The sequence below is a fragment of the Poecile atricapillus genome, chromosome Z (genome assembly GCF_030490865.1).
Source record: "Poecile atricapillus isolate bPoeAtr1 chromosome Z, bPoeAtr1.hap1, whole genome shotgun sequence".
In the NCBI taxonomy this organism is placed as follows: domain Eukaryota; kingdom Metazoa; phylum Chordata; class Aves; order Passeriformes; family Paridae; genus Poecile; species Poecile atricapillus.
Genome location: NC_081289.1, coordinates 46,478,208 through 46,495,159, shown reverse-complemented (window position 1 = coordinate 46,495,159; position 16,952 = coordinate 46,478,208). Strand labels below are relative to the sequence as shown.

The following is a 16,952-nucleotide window of genomic DNA, read 5'->3' as shown; positions in this document are numbered from 1 at the left end:
CTACCCCCTGGCAGCACCAGGTTTCACAACAGCATGCTGACACAGCTCGTACTGGATTGCTCACTAAAGCTCCTATTCAGTGTTTAAGACTTACATAAAACGTCTTCACAGCAAATTGTCCTGCCTTTTTTTTTTTTAATTTAATGGTTCCATTACTGCAATTACATTATGCAAAGTATAAAGGCTGAGTAACATAACTGCTAGGTACAGAAAATCAGATGTCTGTCTCTGTTGCTTAGGACACAGTCAAGGCTCATCAAGTAAGCATAATCATGAAATAACAAGAGTAGGTTACAACTTTCAAGTTCCAGATTACATGTTAGAGGTCTAATTTTCTAATCATTGATTTAGAGATGCAAATCAGTTATCCTTTCACAGAGAGATTTATCTATTCTGTTTAAATAGACTGTAATTTGTAGACAATATAAAAATATCTAAAAGTACAAGACTTTTCATTTTATTTATTTTTTAGTTTGAATGACCTATATGAATTATTCCTTTTATTTTCATTTCTACTTTACTTTTCATTTTTAACTTGTAGCTCCTTCTTATTACTTGGTCAGCATGTAGAAAGTCTTGGAACTGATGATGAAAAATAAGTAATGGGTATAGCAACAAAAATGGGGTTTTTGAAATTCAGAAATATTAGTTACCATTATGTTATAAAATATAAACTATCTTGTGTGATACAAGCATCCAAAGTGCTCTCCCAGTCCTTATCTCAACTCACATATCCCTTTGTTACATTTTCTCTTCCCTGTACAGCTGTGGAGGGGAGTGAGAGAGCAGCTTTGGGGGGTGCCTGGAGTTCAGCCAGGGTCATCCCACTACACCCAGAGTGTGTGACTCACAAAGAGTCATAAAAGCTCAACACTGTGTCTCTTTCCTCTCCCCAAAACAAACCCTTCTAGAAGGAAGTACATGAAATAATTCTATGTACTTCTTTACCAGGGACTAGCAGATCTTGGATCTAGGCAAGACAAGTCAATCATCCAGTCATATATATCACCTCCTGTGCATTACAGGCCATGACACAAAACTGAAATATTCAAATATTCAGTCCTTCCCTTGCCCCATATATTTCAAGTTTCTAAGAACTACACATGACAGGAAAAATACAGTATAGCAATGCCTGAGGATCACACAATGGCAATGAACTGTTAACACATCCTCATGTTCCCAACAGGCAGACTATGACTGTTCACAGAAATGGCAAAAGACATCAAAATCGCTGTCATTCTATCTTAGAAGAAAATATGTCCACTGAATCCAGTCTCCTTACTAATGGCAACAAAATTGATTCTTCAAAGAAACATAGAAAATAACATACACAGAAGCAGCATCAAAAGAACACATCAATCTAGTGTGAAATCACAAAGCCAGTTTTTAATTTCACCAACAGACTTTGGAAGTCTTTGCATATGAAACCATTCTAATCAGTGACACTATCACAAATACTTGCTTTCAACAAGAAAATCAGCTCTTCTCCATAAAGTCTTGGAAACAAGAAAAACTTAGAAATTCTGGGTCTATGAGAGATGGCTCTGCCCAGATGGCCCTTGACCCTTTCCCATGTATCTTCACACACCCAAAGATTGTTCCTCAAAGGTTAGAACATGGCAGCAGAGTGTATGTTTAAAGCCTGTGTGGGTGCCAGAAATTTCAAGCACAGTTCACATGCCCACCTCCACAACCACAACACTTGGCCATCATGCAGCTAAGAAAATTCTTTCATCCATAGAGCTCCCCTAAATAAACAATCCAAGCATTTTGCTGTAGCCTTGTCAGCAAGGTTATAATGCCTCCAGGTGTCAGGGACCTATCTATATAGAATGATCAAACTATGAGAAAAGAGAGAAAATCCAACAAATAACTGCCCAATCAAAAAGAATTAATTGAAACTGAATTGAAAACCTGTTAAACTGAATAATCTAAGCACAAGCTTAAGCATGTCTTTTAATGGACTGCTGCTCTCACTGACAACATTCAAAAGGGATATTTCTTCTTAAAATCATCAAACAGTAATACTTTCCTACTAGTGTTCTCTAATACATGAAGGATCCTGTCATATTTGGGCATCTCCTTCCAAAGGATGCACTGAAGCTCTAATTTGGAGTACTACCACTTGGTTTTTTCTTCTCAACCATGCCAAAAAACACACAGGCACTTCATCCACACCAGTAGCACTGGCTCCGTGTTTACTTACCATGACAGACACTGGTGGGTTCAGCAATGTTGTAAGTTTGCCAGTGCACACTGTCTTTTCTTCTCCCAATGCTGCCACAAATGCCTCTTTTTCCCACTCTCTTGCCAGCCCACTCCCCTTCCACTGCCCACTGAGGAGGCATCCTGACAAACAGTAAAGGGCAGATCTGCACCAGGCTACCTGGAGGCTTCTAAAAACTTTGTCTGGTTAGGTGAATATTAAGCACACTTGGAAAGATTTCTAGAAAGACGAATCTACTAACTTTTTTCTGCACGCCTTTCATCCTAAGACATTGGCACCCAGATCCCAGGCAGTGTGGAACAGAATGTTCCTCCTGCCTCCTGACAGCAACTGTCACAGCCAGTAAACATCCCATGATGCTGGTGATTCCTGTCTTTATTTTCCTTCAGAAATAAAAATGTTTCAGCAACATGAACATCTGGACTAGTACTGTGTAATTGGAAAAGTCCAGTGAAGATTTAATTTCTGCTTGGCTAGATGCTTCTCAGGATATTTTGATTAGTTTGTGATTGGTATCTCTCTGGGGAAGCGTATCATCCTTCATCTTCTTAAATCCTTTCATTCAATTCACAGTCAAGACATTACCCGATGATTAGCTGTTCCAGATCTTGATAGTTATTGCCTATGTAGGATTTCATCTACAGCTGAATTACGTCAACCACTTCCTCTTCCCATCAAAATTCCACATTCCCCCAGTATCTAAAATAATATATATTGTTCAGAACACAGGTTTCTAAGAAGATGAAATGGGAAGCCTACAAAGCCACTTACAAGTTTGACTACTCTTGATGTATTTGTATGCATAAAGTGATCAAATATTACATTGGTAAGCATCTGTGAAAAAAAAATTATTAGCAAGGCCTGCTTATATTTACATAGCTGTATTAATAATACAACTACCCTTGAGTATTATTTAACACATTGTGATGACATGGAATCTTCTCCATGTTCCTCTAGCAGAAGGAATCTTTCAGGAGCTCACTTGCTGTTGAGTTTGTTCAATGAATTATCAACAGTTTGTTAAACTATCTCTTCTCTTCCACAATCCAGTCTTCTTCCCATTGGCCTCCAATGATACTTTCCTTTTGTATTATTATAACTGTCGATGCAAAATCCATGACTCAGTGAACTCCTGCCTTCCATTCACTGAGTTCTCAGGACGCCAAGTAGTACATTTTCTCATTTCTGCATTTATCACCTTCACTGTCTAGATTGCACATGCCTTCCCCTGAGGAATGTACACTTGCATGTACACTTCCCTGTGGTATCTCAGCTAGTTTGGATTCAGACTTATCACCAAGCAAAAGCAGAAAGTTTAGCACATTTGTCAACTCCTCTAACCACTTTAATTTCTTGTATTCATGGCTGCACAATGAGATGGAACTTGCAGTTTTGTGATATTTATCAGTAATTATGAGTGGACAACCCAAAAACTGGTAATTAAGCCTACGTTGCCTCATTATTTGTTCACTTATGTTGGTCAGTTGGCAGGGAGGAAACTCACCCAAAATTATCTCACACAAAAAACCCTCAAACCTGTCTCATTCATTTAGTTTTCCTACCTCCTCTTTGGAATCTCTTTGATTACATTTTCTACTGTTCAGAGATTAAGGCCTAGGCATTGTGTAAATCCCATTAATCCTACTTTGCAAGCATATATAGTGCAAAACCACAGTGTGGCTTTATCCTTAGAAGTACACACAGAGATAATCGTCACCTTCCCTGAATTTCTTTCTTTTGACAGCCACGTCATTACTAGGCATGGCTCTCACCCCTTTCTCATTTATCTTTGCAGGGATTTGAACATTATTTCTCCTTTGCTCATTTTCTGGAAAGCTCAGACTCCTCTGTTACTGCAGTCAGTGAGGCTGCAGACTTACTTCATTTCATGCCATCTCCCTCAACAATTCAAAATTATTCCAAATTTTAAGCTGAAAAATATATTGCAATTTTTTCCAGTCAATCACTTCTGAAAAGCTGCATATATCTGCTTCTGCTTCCTCAGCTAAAAAAAAAAAAGAAAAATGCATTTGAAATTTTATCATGACAAGGAATCAATTACTATTTGTGTCTTCTCATTAGCTGGAAAAGCTAAATGTTTCTATTACATTTAAAACACAAAGTCATTTTTCTACACTAGTCTTAGAATAACTTAAGAGTATAGTGTGAAACACCTCCAACAACACTAACAGGCTGTTTAGTCACACTGGCAAGAAGTCAATCTGAAATCCTAAATTCCTTCCCCTACCTCTTGTGTTTCTTATATTTCCATCAACTGCTACCAGGAAATTGCATAATTCATCTAACCTATGTGGTGGTGTTGAGAAGTGTTCTATAGAATTCATCTGAATCCTGGAATACAGGCTCCTTGAGTCATCCTTAAAGACTAAAGAGGTAATCTGAGCACTGAAAAAGCAGTGAAAACATGACTAAAAACTCTATTGACAGCCATTCAGCTGAGACAAATAGACCTAACAGATGAGTAAAACTTTTAAGCAGGCTGTCAGACAGGGGAGTCTGGGAAAGAGCCTACAGCCAGTCAAAGACAAGGCACACTAATTGCACAAATCGAGGTATCTCTTGGTAAGCAAAGATCCAAACTGGACAATGTGTTTGATGCCAGCTTCCCCTAAAAAGGGCATTACTGCTATTCACAATGCAACTTCGGCTTGGTTAAACAGAGCAGCCAAAACAGTTCTACTGAACGACATGCAAAATTTTTGCTTTAGTGCAATGGACCATATTCTTTCTGCTTGTTAAAGAGAACTGAAATATTTTGGCCTACAAACATAGTATTTTAAAAGCTTGGGCTTGCCTAATGTGAACAAAATGCCCACCCATTTTATGAAAAATTCACTGTGTGGACAATCCAATAGTCAAATAATTTTCACAGCAAAACATCAAACTATAAAATCAAACACCTTAGACAAAAGCCTTAGAGGGTGTCAAGAGAAGAAAAGCAATTGAGGTTAATAGTAATTAAATTACAATTGTATTAAAGTTATATTAAAAGTTTAGAAATAGGATAACAGTCTGACAGACCAAGAGAACTCCAATGCAAATATTACAGGTCTGCTTAATCCCCATAAAGATGGGATTAGACATTATCTGATAGATTCATTATGTCAGCTATCTGCAACACCAGTGACATAGCTATATTTAGTGAAGGTGCAAATAGATATTTTATCAAATGCTGACAGGGAAATTTGTACTTTGTTCCATCTTTTCTCAGCTGGACTGCTGGGCAAGTTGTAAAAGATATTTTTCTGAAAACTTTGTTAAGAGAAAAATAGCAGAGCTGGAAAACTGAACACCTCCCTAGAGCACCTTATGCTTCAAGACATGCTTAAACTCACCCATACACCCATCAGAATGCCTCAAGTCACAGGCATTCACATGCAAGATGAAATTAAATGAACTGATTCAGAATGAGTATTAAGAATTTATGAAATTAATGAAAAACTGCTAAAGACTTGCACACTTTTGAGTCAGTATTTTGAAATCTGTGAGAGCTAAACAGATATCACCACGCAGCATTAATTTACTACATAAAAAGAGGCTTGTGTTCTCCATTGCCATAAGTTGAAACCATCCATGGACATGACATGGATAGGAAGATACACACCTACTGCTGCTGCTGTGCTTACAGGGTGTTACTGCTACTCTGCTCCCCAGGGACTTCAAATGGGCAACAGAAGGGAAATAAATACATTTTATTCATTAGGATATTTTGCCCAGATTTTCCATAAAGAAAAAGAGAGGGCACAAATTATGCATAATTTTAAAAGACACATTTTTTTGCACATGACTGCTGAGACTGTGGCTTTCTGCATCTTTGTAGACACAGATCACATGAACATGTTCAGTAAAAGGCAAGTGCCTCTGAGCAGCAGAATTTTCCCAGATTGAGACCGTTTCATTTGACAGCATTAAAAAACATCCTATGCAAATACAAGCTCCACCACCATATATTCAGGCATTTATTAGGGTAGAAAAAACTTGGAAGTGATGTTTAGTTTCCACGCTCCCAAGTCAAAGGTTCCACACAGCTTGTTCCAGAAATTCACTGCTACCTCCAACAGTTTGGAGGTTTCTTACCAACAGCTTGCCATATCAAGTACTCACAGACTAAAGTCATATTTAAGCAACTATCAGGGACCCTACAGATGCTTCCACTCTCAATCAGAATCTCCTTGATCCAGAACAGTTTCCACAGATGTTTTAGCTAGAAATTCTGCACTGTGACTTCACTGCACACACCTCCCTAGTGAAGGCACAGACTCCTGTGACCTGGCATCCATCTCACCGTATCTACTTTCCTCTCAGATCCATGTGCTTTCCCTTCTCCTGTGAACAGCAGCCCCCGGTTAAGTTGGCTGTTTCAGCAATACTCACGTTTGCCTTCTTGGCGCAGGCCAGTCTAATGTGCTCAGACATTCCCAGGAGTGGAGCACCACATCCATTGCTGTTGTTAGATCTCACTTCTTTCAAAGGACCTGCATCTAGCTCTGTACAGCAACTGACAGGGTTTCATGCTCCCAACTCTTCTTCCATACACTTCTGTTCCCACATAAGGAATCTGCCAATCCTTCCATCCCTCCCTTCAGCCAGAATGACAGGATTAGTTGGCATAATCACAAACACTCCAGATAACTGTATTTAATATTAAGCTAAGTCCTTCGCATTAGTTCAGCAAAAGGTTTTTAACACAGACAGCAGTGTAAACACATTTTTGGAAATCTTGATTAAAATTGGCTACATGAACTGGCTTTCTAATTATTTTATATACTCACTCCCAATGTTCATTATCTAATAATATTTAACCAAAAACTAACATTAAAAAAAAAAAATCAGCTATTACCAATAATTTTGGAAATTTTCAAAAGACAACTTTTAAAAGAAACCTATGTACATCTAACATGCTGTTACTCAAGGCTAGAAATTACTATTATCCATTGTACATTCCCAAACAATACAATACTTCATGCCTAAAGTCAGTTCAGGATTTGAAATAATTAAAAATTTAAAAGCAGCTGGAGCAGATGTTCAGAGATTCTGCAATGTCACAGGTAATTTCTCCCAAATGTATCTATTGATATGCTGATCCATCACGGAAAACCGGTAAACTGGAGTTCATAACAACTATTAATGTAACTATTCCTTTTTTCCTTTGGGAACTACATTAGTGAAAGAAAGCTTTACAGTCACTGATAATTTAAAAAAAGGAATCATATATATTAATACTCCTATTGTCCTTAGAAGGACCTTTCCAGACATTAGACAGACTTCACACACTGTGCAATTAAGTCTGCTTATCTGTATGGAGCTGTATTCAACTCCAGCTGAACTTCAGTTGCAGCAACTTTCTCCCTGCAGTGGCAAGCAGCATCTCTGTATTCCTCCCATGTCAGCTGACCTTGCTTCCACTGGGCATATACCCTCCTTCTTGGCCTTAGCTTCATCCAAAAGAAGATCCCTTTTCAGTCAAGCTGAACTTCTGCCTCATCTACTTGACTTCCAACATTTTGCTCCTGTGCTCTTGAAAGTGTGTTTAAAAAGTGACTAGCACTGATAGAACCAGTGATTCCCCAAGGATGTGATTCCCTTATTAATTTGTATGTCTATTTTAACTTTCTACTTCTAAAATGTATTCATTTATTCCCATGTTTCTTCACAGCAACTCACCAGCAGAATACTGCAAAATTAGTAAAATGAAAAACATGCGGTTACAGGCTTACATTGTACTACCAACTCTATTCATCAAGAGTCACAGAAGACAATGGACAACATTTAAGCATCCTGAAGTCATACACTACTGCTATTAAGAAGCCTGCCCAAGAAATTCACAACAACCATATGCAAGACTGTTATCTCCTCTATGCTATGCTCAGATTTGATTGCTCTTTTAGATGCCTTGAGGATCTACAAGGTTTCTAGATAAAGCAAGATGAACACATCTACAAAGTCCCTCTTTACAAGCTTATGAAATTTGCCTAGAGAAAAATACCGCACTTTAGTCAATACGAATATAAACTAAAGAGACATCTTAAGGAAACAATACCTAAATTTACATGTCTTTGTCAAAGTAATAACAACATAAAGAGAAGCATGGCTGTTCATCTTCCCAACCTTCAAAGTATTCAAAGTGCTCACTTACTAGAAAAAACAGGCTATGTGCCTATTTTCCAGACGAGTCAAGCATATTTACTTGCTTTGATTTCAGGATGGGGGGGCAGGAAAAAAAATTTTCCAACTGAAACCAGGTGTTTTCTGAACCAATTTATTGTGTCAAACACTAATTCTAACACTAATTTGAATTCTAACACTACTATATTTGTATACACTGGACATAAGAAAAAAACCTAACCTAATAATAACTTCAATTTTTTTCATCTGTTCAAAAAAATAAGTTCTAGATGTAAAATAATGTCAAGGGATTTTTAAGCAAATGTCACAAATTAAAATGAAATTGAGAAAACAGTCAAAATTATACTTGAAAATAATTTAAAGCAAGAAGGGGAAAACCAGAATTTTCATTTACAATCAGAAACTTACACAAATAATTTCAGTGAGTAGAAGATGAAAATAAACTGGTCAGCCACCCTGCAGAAAAAGGCTTAGGACAGTCAACCACCCTCACAAACAAATGAACAAGGTTTTCCTCTTAGTGGAAACTGATAACAAATAAAAACCCCCAAAAAGGCAAAAATTAGTAAAAAAATCTCTGTAGTGGCAGAGAGGCAGAACAGAGTTACAGAAACACCACTGACACAGTCCTGGGACAGTGACAAAAGCAAATTGCAGAAATTCTTCAAATAACAAGAACTGCAATGGTGTGTTTGAAGGCAACAGAAGAGGAAAGCAGGATAAAGGTCTGTTACACCATATCAGCCAAGATTTTCATTTTAAAGTTGTGTTTCACATGGGACTAAGTGACCATTATTTGAAGCTGAATGTATTTTACGAGCTGACAGATGTAGAAACAGTGATCAATAACAGCCTGGAGGTCTATACATCACACTTCAGATATCTGCAAGCAGTAGTTAAGAGAAGTAAACCAAGAAGTAGATGCTTTAATTCACTACATGTTTCCACTGAAAAAATGTCAAACTTCTGCAGTCCAAGAGACTGAAAGCCATGGGTTTAAATCATTATCTTCATAAAAAGACAAATAAAGGATAACAGTGTGCATCATTTTATATTAATCTCACTGAATCAACTTCATTCATATTTTACCATCCCTTCCAGGGGAAATAAGATCACATTTATTGACAGTTTTGTGGTGGAGTTTCTTCCAATAATTTATTTATTGAGTTTCAGCTTTCACAACCTTCCTGTTTTTTTCATTTCACAGACATAGGCACTGTCAAAAAACTGTATGTGTGCCTTCTTGAACACTCCCATATCCCCTGCCAGTATCTCCCAGGCCAGCTTTCCATCCATACAATCCTTGTCTATGTGGCAACCCTGTTCTGAACACGAGTATGTCAAGTGCAAACTGGTCTTTGCAAAATTGTACAAGCCAGGAATCTCATTTAGTTGGTTGGCTGGATTTTGTAGAGCCTTGACTCCATCAGTGCTCTCTGCCTCCCACTTCTTACATTTCTATGACCTTGTCCAAAACCTGCAGTTCTAGGGTTTTCAGCTAAGGCAAATTTATTCTTTTTTCCACAGCACATACCCACTGAAGATGCTTGCTACTGATAATACTGATAAATATAAAAATAATACCTATTTTGATAGGTATTAACAAGATTTACAGAATAAAGGGCTCAGGCAAAAACTAGAATAACAGCTACAAGCTGCTCATTTGGCAATGTGCTTCTGGTGATGGGTTCATCTGGTGATGAACAAAAAAAACCAAACCCCAACAACTCCCTCCCACAAAAAACCTGAAACAAAGAAAAAAAAACCCCACCACAGCCCCCCAAAAAGCAAATCAAACAACAAAGAACCTTGTATACCAATGGTGCATATACAGTGACATAAGCACATCACTGCTGAGAACAAACATTGAAAACAGCACACAGCCATGTGAATGCTTACATATTCTAGGTGATTTTTGTAATTATAAATAGAACCAGATGTTTATAAATTATTATTTCATAGCTACCTAAGTAAATTCTGGTGAAATCAGCATTACTAAAGCTAGGGTACCGACTTATTAGGAGCTGGAACATAGCCAATCTGTCCACTCCCAGCTGCCTGAAAGCAAATATATTCATATCTAGCATATGTTAATGTTTTATTTGCACCGGAGATAAACTAAAATAATAATATGCTGCAGGTATTTTGTACTTTATGAACTCTCTGGTAAGAATATAATGAAAATGGAATGGAAAAGATTAGCTCTTTTCCCACATAACCTCGACAAAATAGGTTATAAGGAGAGCAGAGCATGGCCTACAGCAAAATTCTCCATGTAAAAAAATATTTTTAATTCTCTACCAGTAAAATTACCAATATTATGTTTCTAATTTCTTCTTTAGTGCAGATTGCTGTATATCCAGTGTAATGTATTTTAATGAATAAGGATTTTCTTAAGCATACTTTATTTTAGCATTCACTCCTCAGGCACACAGTAAGACTAAAACTAGATAATTTTACCATTAACTGGAGATCTCCTCGTCTACCGATACATTGCCTCGACATCTAGAGTCTTCTAGTGGAGCTCCCTAATGCATGGGGTCCAGAACAGCTAAAATGCCACTCAGCTTGGAGGAAGCCACACTTTGAGGCCTGAAAATCTGAGACAGGCACAGGCACTGACTGCTCCAGTTCTCCTTTGCTAACAAGGAATAACAAAATTCAAAGCACACGGGGAAGTGGGAAAGGAAACAAAATAGGAACAAAATATTTCGAGAAGTCCAAATACTGTAAGCTGTATTTCAATTTACTGTAAGCTATATTTTAATTTATAGAGAACAAAAGACATACAAGGAATGGGTTTCCTGCTCAGAGAGGAATTGCAAGTCGAAAGATTCAGTTTTCCTTCTGATGAGAAATACTGGCCAGCTTAGAAATTAGAAAAGTCATGCGAGACTACATGCTCAGCAGCAAAAATCCCCTAACAATTCTGTCAATGGCTATTTAACAGAGATAAACCAAATATTGCTGTGGTGTAAGAGTAATTTGAGAATTTCTATAGCTTTACAATGGAAAACAGAGCAGAGACTGAGCACCTTGGATCTGGGGTCAGACTGGCCCTGACTACCAAAGCCAAGGGAATCCTTCCATTGTCTTTAGCTGTCTTTGAGTTCTGCACAGGAAAGGCCCCAAAACATTCTTAGAGTGTCTCAGCTTCCTGAGATGTTACACATCCTGGAAGTGAAGTCTCTGAGGAGATCTTCCCAAAGTGTGTGTACTCCTGATGGAAGGGAATGAAGACGAGAAAGACAGGCTCCTCTCAGTGGTGCCCAGTAACAGGACAAGAGGCACCGGGCACAGATCAGAACACATAAGAAACCATTTGGACTAAAGAAAATACTTTGTCACTGTGAGGGTGACTGAGCACTGGCACAGGTTGCCCAGGGAGGTTGTGGAGTCCCACATATCCCAAATATCTGTGTAGATATTCAAAAGCCATCTAGCCACAGTCCTGGGCAGCCTGCTCAAGATGGCCTTGCTTGAGCAGGAGGGCTGGACCAGATCTCCAGAGGTCCCTTCCAACCTCAGCCCTTTTGTGAGACTGACATTCTAGGATCTATGCCGGATTCACAAATGACAGGTGCATCAAGTATGTTTTCCTATTATAGCTTTGTAAATCTAAAATGTCTCCACTGATTTTACTGACTTACATGAGCTCAAGGATATGGTTTTTCCTCTTGTAAAATTATTTAAATAGAAAAATTACTTATGTCCTATTTCTAAATTAATATGAATACTGACTTTCTTTTGAAGTCATAAGAAGTAATAAAATGGTTTAAACAGTTGGTAAAGTACAATGTAATTCATCTCAGTAGTACAAGTGGGTCTATAATGCTTTTTATCTGTCATCCCAATGTGTTACTGTCATTATATGCAATTCAAAAACCTGAAAAATAAGGTTGATGTGAGACATTTCAGCACAGAAAATCCAAAAAGTAGAGGCTGAATGTACACTATTCTGCTAAATAACATTCAGAAGTTCTGCATGCTGACTACATGAGGTTATAGTAAATAACACAGCTCTATGAAACAATCCAGTGTTGGCTATATTCAAGACATCTTTTAATACTGTTCTGAAGTAGGCTAATTTATCTGAATTTTCATATTAAAAAGAAACCTCAGAAGAACAAAATTTATGCTCTATTTGCACTTACGTTCTTTCAAAAGCCACACAAGTATTTAAAATCAAAAAGCAACTATTTTTTTGTATTAACCAGAATGTTGCTTTTCCTCTATATTCTAAAGTGTGCATTTTTTAAAGAACTATGATAAATGAGAAATCTTTGTTTTACTGCTAAAAACTGTTTCTTCTTCCTCCAGTACTGCTGCCTGCTCTGACACCCCAAGCCTGCTGGCTGCCCTCAGCCCTCAGATTCATGCCGTGTTCCAGCCAGCCTGCTGGAGATGCTCTTCCATTTCCCTTCTTCTGATTTACTGCAAGGATAAGATGACCTGTTCAGGCAGTGACTAATCACTTTTCCAAGCTGCAGCCTCTTCTCTGTGCCACACTGAATGCAGAAGCTTCTCCAGCCCTTGGCTGAACAAGGCAGGGGGCTGGCATCCCACTTTGCTGCTGATGGAAGTCACCTAAGGCTAGAGGATAAAAGCCCAGGGGAGAAAGTGGCAATTTTGTAAAAATATGGAACTCAATAAACAGCACAGGCTTAAGTCCACAATGCTTCAAACCACCTGGATTAATTATGAGTTTCAGAGTAAGTTTAACCGATATTCCTTAAGTTTCTAGATACAAATTTTACGCTCTTGCTGATGGTCAGTTGCTGCCACAAAGGAGCAGATGGGCGTTCACAGCTCCTTCTCTCTGTGTCAGTAAACTACAAGTGCTGGAGCTGGCAGAAGTGTCTAGCTTTAGAGGAAAAAATATGGGTGAATTATGACAAGCAAGAGGGTAGGTAAATCCCTTTAATTTTAATCATAACATTAAAAGTTTCTACAATATATCAAGACAGATCACTGCATCAGAAACCCACACATGTTAATAAGAGCCACAATATCCATATTTGTGTTTTAATTATTTGGTTTAAAAATGCTTCCCAAGTTATAAATCCCCCTTTACACACTCTCTCTCCACACCTGCTAGCACCAGAACTGTGAGCTGATCCAGTACAACCCTACGCTTCTCACAGTTGCTTAAAATACTGGTGTTAGACTGTAGATTTGGCTAAGATGCACCAGAAACCCATCAAATATCCTGTCTCACAAGAAAAACAAACAAACAGGTATATGGAAAAATCACAGCCTGCAGATTTGACCATAATGGCTCAGATTTTAACCTATACTGGAATCTGTTGGGATGGATTTTAATAGTTTGCTATTAGGTCAGTAAGTATCTGCAGCATCACTGGCAGGAAGAGAGTGATGAGAAGAGAGCACTTGCTTCCTGGAAATCAGTTCTGGTGATGGGAATTATTACTGCACCAGATACTGGCACAAATATCACTTCTGGTCTTGTAAAAAGAAATAAAAATCAGTCAGTTTGTTTCAAATACAATAAAAAAAAGAGTGCATGTAGCTTTTGGAGGTGATGCCTTGGTGTTAATGCATTGACTAATAAAAACATTACCATAATAAGAGCTGCTGACTATGCATCAATTCTCTCAGCTGCTAAGACATTGGCAGTCCTTCCACAATTCACTTAAAATAAATGAACTCGTCCTTGGTACTTCTTAAGCCAAGGCTGTGGTCTAAAGCAATATTTATATGGTCAGTAGGCAACCTTAATCTCTCCACAATTTATATTGGTGCCTATCACCACACAAAGCAATTGCCTCTGCAGAGAAAAAGAAAAAAAATAATGATCTTTTGCACATTCCTTCTCAGAATTCTTCTAAATTGCATTAAGCATAGAAAAAAGTAGTCTTTGGCTTCCAGCTCCAAACAGTTCTCCACAGGAAGCTCCCACTGAGCTGAGATGTATGCTAGGGTAGCTGGACTGAATTTTACATTGTCTACAGCTGAAACGTATATCCAACACACTGGCCCATTCATCTGCCTTGGAAGATTACTGCTTCTTTTAGCCCATTTCAGCTAATAGAAAACACAGTGATAATTTGCATTCATTGCCATTCCTCATGCTACCAGCATCGACCTTCACACAAGACAAAACAGTACAAGTTGTCTGAATGGCCTGAAACAAAGGTATGGAGTTAGGAGAGAAGGTCAGGGTTTCGTTTTTGTTTGGTTTGTGGCTTTTTTTCTTTTGGCTCACAAAAAGAACCAAAGTCAAAGCAATATTAGTTTAAAAAAAAAATATCTAAACCATTCCTCTCTAAGTGTTCTTCCCTGAACAAAACAGTTAAGAAAAACATGAAGAATCAGTTGTGCTGAAATTCCCAAAGTGTTGAAAATGTCATGGAACAAGACAAAACAAAGCTTCACTGTCCAAAATGTAAATGCTGGGCTGGGCTGAAATTTAATTCCTAGGATTTGGTAGCGTGGGAAAGTCTGTTAGCATAACAGTTTAATGCCAGAATCAGGCTTAAAAATCCAGCACTTTACATTCCTATCTTACACACCCAATATGCATCGCAGTAACTGATGTAAGATTAGTCTCACAACTTCAGCTGTCTGAAAAAAAGTTCAGTGTCTGATCTAATCACCTGGGCTCTGTACACAAGCTATGGAAGATGTCCACTTCCAGAAGACAACTAATCACACCCCTTCCAGCTCCTCTCTGCACCAAGTGCCTTCTGGAGGTGCCAGTCTCTGCAGCTGGTTATGAAGAGAGCCAAACTGGTGATGCCCACAACTAGTAAATGAACACAACAGGTAAATGAAACAGCAAATGACAGCAGGCTTGAAAATATTTGGTTACAGCGTGTAACTCCCTGCAGTCTGAATGTTAGCACACATCACGGCACCATGTCAGCTGTACCAGCCAAGATGCTCTGAAGCAGTGCCAGGCACAAGCTGAGGGCACAGGGCTGATCAGAGGCCATTCCCAGTCAACCATTTGGATGCAGATAATCTGCTGGGGGTGGGAAAGGGGAAGAGGCTTTAGCCATATGAGCCACAAGTGCCCCAGGACTGTGCCTGCCCTATTTTATTTACTAGTATAAAGTGAAGCCACTTCAGATTGTATTCTCAAATTCTACATGCCTAAAGCCATGCAGAATGACTCCACCCTCAGTCACTGAGGGGTAAAAAAAAAAACCAAAAAAAAAAACCCAACCAAGAAAAAAAATAAAAAAATAAAAATCCCAAAAAGCCCGCTTGCTGGTCACTGAAAGAGCTGTGCTCTTAACTGTTCTCTGCCAGCTGTCATTAAATCCAGTCTCACTCTTTTGATTTTTGGTGGCATTGTTTTAACACCAGCAGAAGAAAGGAAGAAGTGTGGAGGGAAGCACTCAGCCCTGGGGGAGTGAGACATAGCCACAAGGTTCCAGCAGCTGTCACTGCCAGGGCACTTCTACTCAAACAACAGTCTGGCAGAACTACCCATCATCTGGTATGAGAAAACATAAATACCAGAAAGGAAACATCAATATCCATACATGCTCTATCTTGAAACAGATACTAAATCCAGCTAAAGAATAGTCTATCAGGCATCATTTTTTCTCAGCACTTATGATTGCTTGTCCAAAACCAAGGATATGGCTCCATGAGCAAGACCCCTGATTAGCTGTTTTCCCAATTATAAGCCATCTGTGTTTGCTCTATATTATCTAGTCAGAAGCTATATCCCTTGCTGTTGTCCTGAGCACTAAGAACAATTAAGTTATTCTCAGAACCTGTCCAGATGGAGCAGCTCAGCTTTGAACCCCTCCAGCAAGAACTAAGTTCAGCAAACACACTGACCTCAATCAGCTCAGACCGTGACCCAGAGACACCAAGACAGAATACAGCTGGCACGTGTGTATGAACTCAGAGACAACTTGGCATTTCCACCAAAGTGGCCTGGAGAATAAGTGAGAGTCTTGTAGCCTCCATTGCCTCTAACTTCTACTCTTTCACTGGAATTTAACTACCCTGTCAATGAGACTCCAATTTACATTCTCTGTCCTTTGGTTCCCAGAATTTAGCCACTTAAAAATAGCATGATTTCTTTTAAAAGTCACTTTAAATAACCTAGACGGAAGTAGGAAAAAAAAATCAAAAGCTACATTAATTTATATTTCCTGATCTAATTATTTTCTCTGATAGTTTGTCAAGAAGGTAGCATGTGTGCATGTTAGTTATAAATTGAATTATGTACTGGCATCAAATTAGCAACACTGAAACCAAGACACTTTGATAACATTAAGAATATCAAACAGGAACTATCAGAGTAAACATCAGTGAGCTGTACCAGAACTGCATTTTAATTCAAAGTAGTATCAATGCTCTACAACAAGGTCAATGTGCATATGCTCATTCACATTTCTTAACTTTTGTCAAGACTCCCAATAAAAACAAATTTGGAAGAAGTCATATGATGTGAGTGCTTCCCCACTGACACCTGGATAGAGAATTCCCAACTCAATTTACAGGCAGAACATTACAAAAACATACTTCAGAGGATCAGGTTTTCAAATTCTGCCAACATGGTCAGAGATTCAAATGGCCTCTAACAGAGAGTTGA

General features: G+C 38.4%; 1 protein-coding gene across 1 annotated transcript in view; it reads right to left on the bottom strand.

Moving 5' to 3' along the window:
* LOC131573667 (protein NEL-like) overlaps positions 1–16,952 on the bottom strand; it is a 137,712-nt gene that overhangs the window by 84,973 nt on the left and 35,787 nt on the right. The window lies entirely within an intron of this gene.